The 9,002-nt window shown below is 46.1% G+C and overlaps 1 long non-coding RNA gene across 1 annotated transcript; it reads right to left on the reverse strand.

Annotated features, from left to right (window-relative positions):
* Window positions 1–571: 571 nt before the first annotated feature.
* On the reverse strand, window positions 572–8,965 carry LOC144094174 (uncharacterized). Its single transcript, XR_013306464.1, has 3 exons — window positions 8,538–8,965; window positions 8,272–8,456; window positions 572–6,098 (listed from the first exon to the last, which is right to left on the reverse strand). It is a non-coding gene; the product is annotated as an uncharacterized LOC144094174 (long non-coding RNA).
* Between the last annotated feature and the right edge of the window lie 37 nt (window positions 8,966–9,002).

Consider the following 9,002-nt stretch of genomic DNA (forward strand, 5'->3'; position numbering starts at 1 on the left):
GATTAGAGCGACACATCTCACACATCACACGTCAGTGAGCAAAAGCGCCAGCCTTCAAGCTCGCCCAGTCTGCCCACATGTCATCGGGATAGGGAATGTGCAGTGAGGTGCATTACCCTAATCGGTTGCGAGCTACTGGGAGCGGCAGTTTTTAACAATTACTTCTAAATTATACGGTTTATGCAGAGGTTTCAAATTTGACTTGAATACACACAAAGGCCACCTCTACACAATTGTTGCTCTAGAATACACCCATCGAAATCATTTCAGGGTCACTTTAAGGCAAAGCTTAAATGTGCTCCTAATTTTTAACTTTACTTCTTTCAGTCACAGCGACCTCAGGAACCGTTGTGTACTCATTAACATGATTTAGAGAGCAGAGGCCGTATCCCGTAACTGTCATAAATTCTGTCAAAAGTTAATGACAGTGACGTCAAATTGGTGAAACGATGAGACGTCACCGCTTGATGCAACGAGGAATCAGCCAATTACATCAGGGCGCCACCCCAAGAGCATTTATTTGCACGGCAAGAGACCGTCTGCTAAATTTTTTGTAAAAAGCATTCAGAAATACACAGTGATCAAAATAATTATTTTATTTTGCCAAAAAATTGTGTTTAAAGTTAGAACATATTAAGCAACACAAAAAGCATAAGAAGTTGTGTTATTCAATTTTCTGGAGGGTGACTATTGGTGCCGAAGAGATGCACTCACAACGGTAAAATGTCAACAAGCCGCTTTGTACGAAACATAGAGTCCTTCCTCCATGGCACGAAAGCAGCCGAAGCAGCCAATTCCACCCAATGTTATTGTTTTTTACGCGGCATCTAAAAATCAAGCTACTGTGTGGTTGACCTAAGTGCACAGAAAAATTTGAACGAAGGCAATGAAGGCTACGTGCCTGCCGAGCAAACTTGCAAGGACCGATTGGTAAGAAATCAACGAAAAAATCTTGTCTTGTTCGGTGCTTACGTTTGAAAACGGCAAAGGGTGAATTGTTGCAGTATGCGATGTGTGGCCGTCTGTTTCTTTTCCCTTGAGGAAATAGAAGACGACCACGAAGTGCGATTTGCTGGGAAAAATGAAGTGCTTTGCCAGCATAAGCCTGTGTTGCTTATGTGCAGCTATTGCACTTAGGTGACCACGGAAACCCACCCCTTCTGCGTGCTAAGTTAGCAGATTGGCATTCGCTTACCATCGGTTGTGTGATGCCGATGTGTGCCTTGCTACCAACGGCAGCTTGAAAGCTGCCCGTGGCAATTAACCGCAGTGCACATAGCACCTGCCGCCGAACCGATAACGCGCTCGCACACGTACCTAGCAGTTCATCGGAGACTTCGTCGTACAGCCATTGCACAATCTGCTTCTACAGTCGAAAAAAGGCATTAAAACAGCTCGTCCGGCAGGTCAAACGCGTCTTCATGCGCCCTCCTTCGCTGTTGCTCGCACCGGCGCAACCACCTCAGTTGTATCGCCGCGTTCACCGCCGCCATTTTCTGTCCCAAACGCAACAGTCAAATTGACCGCCTCGAGGCGATCACAAAAAAAATCAATTTGCACCTGCGTAATTAGGTGTGCAACGCCATCACTTCTGCCACATCCGTGACGTAATCTGCAGCAACCATGATGCAAAAAAGCAATATGGCCGCCAGTCACGACCGACCAATAGGATTGAGGCTAACTGACTGTTTTCGACAAGTTTTGGCAACTTTGCTATTTGACAGTTCTGTAATACGTCCCCAGGACTCTTGCAAACACTATCTGCAGAAAGCATGGGCAGTGCCCAAGACCGTTCTGTGCTTGCATCCACAGGCACCATGTGATTTGGGAAGGACTACAATGAGAACATGCCACAATGTGGGCAGGTAAAAACAAGCACAGTCATTGCCATAGCATCATTACAATGATAATTGGAGCATGACTGCAAGGGCACTGGAAACGTCAGGCACTTAAAAGGGAATTCATTTCAGAGCTGAAATGAGCCTGTGCTAATATGCAAATATATTAAATTATGAGAATGACAAGGAGACTGCACCATGCTCTCATCTGTTATGCTTCATGCTAATTATAGTCACATTTCTCACAAGTTAGCTTAAAGAGGATAAAAAGCAGCACAACAAAAGTCAGCAACAAGAAAACCTTACTGGACTGTTGAATTGCTAATAGAGTTTTGAAATCCACAGATGTAAGGGTGTGTCACGAGCGAAAAAGAAAAGAGGGATAAGTAAACACTGGACGTAAGGAAAGGAATGTTAATTGGCACATGGCACTTTGAAAGAAAGAGAAGAGGGAAGAGAGTGCAGTCGTATTTTTGGAAGAGATGGAGAAGACGATGACGAAACTGAAAACAAGGTGGAAGTAAAGGAAAATGGATTCAACTACACCTTGGCCAACTCCCCACGTGGGTATGTGCCATATACCTGGGGTGAAGAAGAAGAAGAAGGACGTATAAAAGGAGGGATGGCGAGGTAGACAGGAGGAACGTTCTAGGTGCGGACGTTGGCGCATTGCCATCAGCTGCAGCAGGAGGTGTTAGATCGCGAGGCCTACTGACCTGGCGTGGTCCCCACCGGCTGATGCTCCGGACCTGTGGATCACGACGCTGACCCCGTCTTCGGAATGCGGGCCCTGTGTCAATGCCTCCGGATTGACGCTTAGCCTGCGGCTGCTGCTATCTGCCAGACCTCGTCATCAGTACGAAGATGCTCCAACGCCAACATCCAGCTAAGGCGACGTGGCAGCACCGACTCTCGTTGTTGTGCCAATCAGTATGAGGCCGGCACGATAAAGGAAATGATTGATTTACTGGCTGAAGTGTTAGAACGAATGATGGCGTGCAGCCGAACGACGCGTGACGCCGGCACGCGGAGGAAGCTCAATTCGGCTACACTTCGGCGTCATCTTCAGCAGTTGGTGCTGCTCCTGCTGCGTAAGGCCGCCGCTGCTGCTACACTTTCACCTGATCCTCCTCAACACTCTTCTCATAGAACAGCAGCGTCTCTTAAAACAAGGTACCACCTGGGTTTATGTCCGTACTCCACGTCCGAGAGAGCGTACAAACCACCCGCATTTGGTAGCAAGACTGTATGAGTGAGACTTTGTGGTTTATGCATGAGGACCATTAGTGTGATAGGAATGCGGTGTTTTCTGTTGTGTTATCTTGATGTATGTGACCTTGTGGTTTATGCATGAGGACCATTAGTGTGATAGGAATGCGGTGTTTTCTGTTGTGTTATCTTGATGTATGTGTAATGTGCTGTTTTTGTTTGTTGTTCACTCAGGCATAAAGTGCGTCTTGAGTTTCCCCTTTGAAGCCTTCTCTCTGCTTTATAGGCTTGCACACACACAGAGCGCTTACCATTCCACACCATAAGCACACTTTTGTGTGACTGGGTGCAAGGCTTTTAGGAACACCTCTCTGAGCTACGTGGTCAGTGTAAACTCTAATGCACAGGAAATGGCTGCATGACATTCTAATGCAGATCGCACTCAAAAACGCATGAGAAGAAGCAGTGGGAATGTTACAGGGCTGACTAATAGGCAAAGTATGGTTGGATGTGAGAAAATCCTTCCTCAGCACCAGTTTGCGATACCACTCTCCAAGAAGCCAGAGCAGCTCAGAAATTGCAGTCGCAGAAACACACTCAACATGTAGAATAAACACTGAGTGTCATATTTTTCGATGGACAAACATTGCCATGTACACAGAACAGGTAGGACCATTCAACCAACACTACCCATATTGACATTCCATAAGCATTACTTGTACCGTGGTATTCTACTCTTCTGCACTACAAAAAAAAAACAAGAGGGGAGGAACTGGGTCAAGAAATGTGTAGAGCTAAAATTTTTGTATAAAAGGTAACACCTGCACGCTATTACACTTGTACTCTTGAAGCAGTTTCTACAGTTGCAATACACACACAACAGTTGGAAACAAGCAGTCATTCACCAAGTTCACTGAGTACACATCACATCGCAACATGTCACAATGATTGAAGTGACCCCTCCTTCCCTTCTTATAAAAACAGAAGTGCAATACCAGCCTCCTTCGCCACCCAGGCAGTGACATGCAAGGCACAACAGCAGAATAAACACGGGGGCAATGCTTGTGGACTTGATTCATTTCAACCTCGAGAAATTCTTGTATCCTGGGCTCACCAATTAAAAGGTGGTCCTAGTTTTGCAGACATAGATTCTTATGAATCTCAGGACAACAGGGGTACCAAGATAATAGACATGTTCTTGGAGGTGGGTCCAGTACCGACTGTTCTGTAGCTTTAAACGTTGAGAGAGAAAATTGTACAACACAGCTGCGAGCCCTTGAAGATCTTCTGAAAGGCTATGCAGTGCAAGGAGCCAAAGAGTAAGGAAGTGGTGCTGTTGCACCTGACTGTCGGAGGCACTTATGCTTTTTCATTAGGCATCTAAATAGTAGGTAACGCTATCCACCGCACTTCATTCAAACAGTGTCAGTCAATGACAGGCCTGGATGAAAGACATGTGCACCACAGCATTGCAAAAGGGTGCCGTACCAGGCTTATTTTGCAGCAGGAGGCAGACCCCACTTGCACAGATGATGTGGTGGGCTAGAGAGCTGCAGCGGAGGCAGCAGTTTATGTCTACTATTTCGTTGAACGAACAGCTTCACGCTTGATCAGCCTAAACAAGGGAGCCTGGAAAGGGCATTCACACGACTGTGACTGCAACGGTTCAATTGAGCACAAGGCCTGGGTTGGCCAAGTCTGTACATAATGCAGAGCCAGGTCAGGGTCTGTGCAGACTGTAAGAAAGGTGATGACTGATGATCACCACTGTGTGGCTATACTCATATTGTCCAACACATGTGTTGGACATCTGTCAGTAATTCCCAGCTTGGTGAAAGCATAATTGCAGACCAGCAGACAATTGGGTTGTACCTTGTAATGAGCTGGTATTGCCATTGTGTTTGTCGTTGATGAATGCATTCATGATTGCTCAGCTCCATGGGTCCCAAGACAGGTGCCTGCTACCTCGTCTGATACCGGTTGTTGGCTGTTCCTCGAAGTTTACTGCTGGCAATGCAAACTACAAAGCAAACTGCAGCATACATTAAATGTCTTCGATTTGGAGCTGAACAGTTTGCTTGTGACAGTTTGTGAACAGTGGCAAGCTCTATGATACATGGTCGCTTGTATTTGTGGGAAATATGGAACCAGGTACTGCAGGCGACGACATTGCAAAGTTCTGCAAGTGCTTTGGCTGCATGAAAAGTATTCGACTAGTGGCAACGTGCAGCACTATATAGTTGTGGGGTGCCGTTATTCCAAAGCAACGAAGACGTAGCTGCACCGCAAGTTTATAAAACAGCTTGCCATTCTCAGGGACATAGCTTGCGGGGAAGTAGAATTCCACACTTTCCCAATTGTTCTTCCCATCAAAGATTTCCAGCTTGCCAAGCAAGCCAGCACAATATTAGTGGATGTGAATAATCCTTGTCATGTGGGGTTGAATGTCATACAGACTATGAGCGACGCAACAGGTGCTTCTTTCCTGTTGTCTCCTTTTTCCTGTGAACGTCTTTTTTAGCGCACAGCCTCCAGAAATGAATATGTACCAACTAACCTGTCCGAAAGTCTTACTAAATAACAGTGGAAAGCTCCAGATTAATTTCAACTGCAGTGGAGGCAAGCCATGAAGATTAAATGCAAGAAAGCCTGCAAGCTGTGCGGTGTCAGTGCATGTCAAAAAACCCCAGATAATGTCAACAGATTCCAAGGAGCAGATGTAGCTCAAAAGCACATCAGAAATAGGTCTCACTTTCACTACAGTACCCACTGCTATGAGCACTGCAGATAGTAGTGCAGGTCCTACGGCCTGCAGTACTCGTAGCAGTCCCCATTCACATGGCCCTTTGTACCGCAGTGATGGCACGCATTAATGATGTGCCTGGTTGGCACCCTTGAGAAAGGAGCAAGGATGCCTGGTCCGTACACCTTTTCCAGGCTCCTGACGAGGATCTCCACCAGCTCCTCCACTCCTTCACCAGCCGACGGATGGTATCCATCGGTGCCAAAAAGGTGCCTCTTTAGAAATTTACGTGCATCCAAGAAGCGATGCTGAAAATAAAATAGAATTTGTTCAGAAATAGGGCAAATTGAGGCAATACGTCAAACATGGTATGGTATCTAGGGTTAATGTCCAAAACTGACTTGAGGTATGAGGGCTGCTACAGTGGAGGGTTCCAAATTAACCTCGACCATTTGCAATATCACATAGCAGCACATTGGCGCCATTTTGTTACCGGCTCGGTGAGTGTGAGCAACCAGCGCGGGGAAACATTTAAGACATAACAACAGTATAGAGCTAGAGTAAAATTTTACCTTTCTGGTATATTTTTGAAGTAAACAACTCATGAACAGGCAGAAACAAAGCAGACCACACAAACATAGCACTTGCTTAAACAGAATTAACTCAAACACGTGAAATTTCTGGCATACAAAACACACCAGATCAAAACCTCAGTACGCCAGTCCCATCTGGAACCCACCTCAGATACACCTAACAAATGTGCTCGAATCAATTCAAAGCTATGCCGTCCATTTTGTGCATCATGCCCCGTACCCTTATTTCATCAGCGTTTTATCTCTGAAGGACAGCCTTGAAAGCCTCTTACTTTGACGCCGCATTACCAGCCTTTCTTTCGAGCACAAAATTCTTTGCAGTTCACTCAGTCAAGCACCTTAAGTTGTGCATCGCACCCACATATCTCACCACGCTGTGCATCCTTTTCAGATAACTCGGCCTGTTGCTCACACATTTTCAGGATCTTTTTTCCCCCGAGCATTTGTGGACTGCAATGCCCTTCCCCATGAAGTCGCTGGCATCACATGCCCATTTTCATTTCTTGAAGCCTTGACAATGCATTTTCAAAAGCAATGCCTGAACTCATATCTTTTCTTAAATATCTGTAACCCCAACCCTCATATAATACCTCCATAGGTGGTAGTTGAGGAAAACAAAGTGAAGATAAAATGTCTGAACATATATTGACAGCAGGTCACCAAGAAGACATGCTGGGATAAATACTTTAATGCCTGCATGTGCCCCTTAGCTAGGTGAGCTCTGCATCATGACAGTGAGCATATACTGATGCAGTCACCACCTCTTGGTACAGCCTTCCGATTTTCTATAGTTTTCTGCTCCTATTTACCTTCATGTTTTTCAGAATGAATCTGCAAACCGACATATATGCACCCACTGGTACTGCAATGTGCAGCCATGCATCCTTCATGGGCAGTTTTAACCTTGCTGGCAGGCCTACTGAGAATTTTATAATGACATCAGCTACTCTATCAAACGTACTACTTGCCGTGAGTGAGAGACAAGACCCTGCACTCCTCTGAACACTCACTCAGTTAACAGATATTATGATTTTACGTATGTTGCCCAGCATTTTAGGTGCTGAAAAATCAAACTTAACAACGGCCAACCTCTTGAGATTGTGTGGCAGAGTGTTAAGGTAAAAAATTACAGCATCAGTGTGTCTGCCTTTTTTTTAAAGCTGTGAGCAAACTGCATTCACAAAACGTGATGGCTCCAGCACATTTTCTTCAATGCAAATGAGAATATAAGTTGGGAAACTGGCACATGTCACCTGCATGCATAGCTACTGAAACCTTTTGTCTATTTCATCAGGGCAAGACCTCTTCAAAGAAATCTAAACAATAATAATCAATGTTCTTTTCATAATTTTGTAATGTGTGCAACTGAATAGTGCAGGTAGTCGTGTCACTATGTGTTGTCAAGAGTTGTTACTAACAGTTCGATTAGTGAGCACACATATGGTATACTGCATGCAATCATTTCTCATGCAGGAAGCAGTTAGTATGCTTGCAAGCAGTTGAGAAAGTACGCCAACAAGGTGGAAACTGCCCATGATGGATGACTGCATTGTAGTGCCTGTGGGCGCACGCCTCAATTCTCAAATGTTTTGCTCTAAAAAATATAAAGTGCAACTGATACAGCAAAATATGGAAGCTGAGATGACAGCAGCAGGGGGCAAAGACTATGTCAATGTATGCTCACTTTCTCTGTTATCAGAAGAGGCCGGCAGTTACAAACAACTTTTCCTAAACTGTTTGTTTTTTGTTTCGCCACGAACAAACGGAGATTTCCTGTACTAAGAATAAATGTTGTTGCACACCAGCTCTATGTTCATCTGGTATTCTACTCGCCTTTTTGTGCACTGTCCCCAAAGGCGTACAACAAGACAAGCATGTCGGTACTCACGTCCGGGTTCAGGATGAACACAGACGGCATCCGCTTAAGCGTAGCCGTCAGCTTGCGGTTGAAAGGTGACGGCGGTTCAACCAGCTACGGCTCACCTCGGCGTCCGCCGTAATAAACCAGCGTGGCAGCACCTTCACCACGAGGACCACAGGGGCCACGTCGCGTAGCAGCTGCAAGACGAGGGCCTAGGATGCGAAATGATAGTTCAGAACTCATTACTGAAATCGGCAGAAGTTCGACGCGTTGCACCACCACGTAGTACATACCTTGATGTTGTCGCAAATCTCCTGCGGACTTGTGTTTGGCCTAGAGATGTCGTTGCCTCCCACGTACACAACACAGAAGTCTGCGCGCAGCAGGTTAATGCGCCGCACAGCGCTTGCAAGGCGCACGGCATCGTAGCCGCTGAAGCTGAATGTGCAGGTCTCGACCGACGGACGCAACCGCAGACGAGACCTGCACAAACGCTTCAGCTGACTATCGCCAACGAGCACGCCTCGTAACGCCAGGATGGATCGTCACTGGCGGCAACTGATGTTCGCGCGCGTAGAAAACGTGGAAAAAAGCGCACCTCGCAGTCACATACAATGGTTGGGGACATCTAAGCAGGAAACAGACAGCGTCAAGTTTGGTTCAGCTAGGGACAGCATAAGGACGGTTTGGAGTTGGGTCAGGGTGTGACATTCCCGTAGAGCCAATGACTTTGAAATGCGACGGTGGCGGTGCCTGGG

The sequence above is a fragment of the Amblyomma americanum genome, chromosome 6 (genome assembly GCF_052857255.1).
Source record: "Amblyomma americanum isolate KBUSLIRL-KWMA chromosome 6, ASM5285725v1, whole genome shotgun sequence".
Lineage (NCBI taxonomy): Eukaryota > Metazoa > Arthropoda > Arachnida > Ixodida > Ixodidae > Amblyomma > Amblyomma americanum.